This window comes from Portunus trituberculatus, chromosome 38 (genome assembly GCF_017591435.1).
Source record: "Portunus trituberculatus isolate SZX2019 chromosome 38, ASM1759143v1, whole genome shotgun sequence".
Taxonomy (NCBI): Eukaryota; Metazoa; Arthropoda; class Malacostraca; order Decapoda; family Portunidae; genus Portunus; species Portunus trituberculatus.
Window position 1 is genome coordinate 20,586,262 of NC_059292.1, and position 1,755 is coordinate 20,588,016.

At 44.5% G+C, this 1,755-nt stretch overlaps 1 long non-coding RNA gene across 2 annotated transcripts; it reads right to left on the reverse strand.

Annotated features, from left to right (window-relative positions):
* Positions 1–48: 48 nt before the first annotated feature.
* Positions 49–1,203, reverse strand: LOC123515026. 2 transcript variants are annotated; one of them, XR_006677743.1, is made up of 3 exons: positions 1,180–1,203; positions 839–959; positions 49–336 (listed from the first exon to the last, which is right to left on the reverse strand). It is a non-coding gene; the product is annotated as an uncharacterized LOC123515026 (long non-coding RNA). The 2 variants fall into 2 exon arrangements; XR_006677742.1 differs by lacking the exon at positions 1,180–1,203 and having other exon boundaries at positions 839–1,169.
* Between the last annotated feature and the right edge of the window lie 552 nt (positions 1,204–1,755).

Sequence of the window (1,755 nt, forward strand, 5' to 3'; positions counted from 1 at the left end):
ACCACACCATAACATTGACAACTAACATACTGATAAAAAAGGTACCTGTTATTTTTTGTCGTTTTAATATATTCCCTTTTGTAATCAGCCTGGCGGAGCATGGCGGGGAGAGATAAGCTTTATGTAACACTCAGAGATAAGGAGAGTGAGTCATCGCGAGGCTTTTAAACTCAATATATTAAATGTACCGAAAAAAAAAGAGAGAAAAAAGTGAGTTCTTATCACAGTGCTGTCCTCGTCCTTATCAACATCTGGTATCTCTCACTGCCGCCGTATACATCGCTGTCATCATCGTCAGCCTCGTTATCGTCGTCGTCATCCTTATTGTTATCATTCCTAGAAGAAAAAAGACGGAGTGTTATTAAGAAGGAAAGGTTTATCATCATTGTAATCATCGTTGCTGTCATCGCACTGAGCCTCATTATTACCGTCGTCATTGTCATTGTTATCATGCTAAGAAAAAAAAAGCTAAAGAAAGATTATATGTTTTTAGAAGGACATTTTTCTGACACAGTTAATCACTATTCTTATTATCATTATCATAGCAATTCTTATTTCATGTGGCCATCAGGCAAATCTTACAAAATGGAACAAAAAGGCTCAGGAACTGTATATCAATGAGCTACACTACACACTAGGCAGCGGAGAAGGCACTGTGCTGCGAAAACCTTGATGTGACACCTATTCAGAAACACTCGGCTCTCTCACCACGGTTATTTTCAGACCACAGAGATTATCAACCGAGTTCCCAAGACTATCTTTTTTTTTCAGTAATATATCAGTCTTATTAACCTGTCCCCAGAACAGTAAAAACACTCTAAATAACTTCAACTAGAACCTTTCTGAATGTAGAGTAGGTGCGGAGCAGAAGTGTTTCAGAATGGTCCTTTAGGTCACAGAGTAGCCTCATCCACTCATGGTGAATGGACCCCCACGTGCACTGCCTCTCCGGAGCAACGCTGAGGACGAGTGGCCATTCAGAGTTACTGGGAGAAGCGAGTATAAAGACATCATCACATTGAAGAGAGGAGGGAGACACTAGCTGCCCCTCCGTTGACTCATGGCTGTCTATGGCAGGATTTGGCGAGACCCTGTGGCTATTGACAGCTACTGGTTGGAAAGGGAGGCGAAGGAAGCGGATAAAAAAAGAAAGGAGGGGAAGCGGGAAGACTCACTAACCGTCCCTTCGTTGACTCACGGCTGTCGATGAGTAGTGAGGGTTGCAGTGAGAAACGAGTACAAAAACAGTTTCATGACGAGAGGAGGGGAGCACCAGAGGAGTCACTTACCGCCTCTCTGTCAGCGAGTCATGAAGAAAAGACGGTTTGTTGAAGAGAGGAAGGGAAGACTCACTAATAGCCCCATCCGTCAATGACTCACGAATGCCTATAGCTTGAAATGCCGCGAGAAGAGAGTAAAAAAAGGCAGTTTGTTGAAGAGAGAAGGGGGAGAATCAGTAACCGTCTCTCCGTCAGTGAGTCATGACTGCTTATCTCTCTCAACCCCTCACGCGTGGCTGTGCAGGTGGTGGTTTGGCGGTGGTGGTGGTGGTGGTGGCGACGATAGAGGCAGCAGAGGCAGGGGATAACCTCAGAAGTAGTGTAATGCTTAGGGTGAAGTTACAACGGGAATGTTTTCATGAGTACCACCCTGCACGTGAAGTTCTTGGTAAATCAGACGAGTGAAATGATGTTATGCTTGGGGTAGAGTTGCACAGGGAACGTTTTCTTGAGTATCGCTCTTAGAGATAGGGGT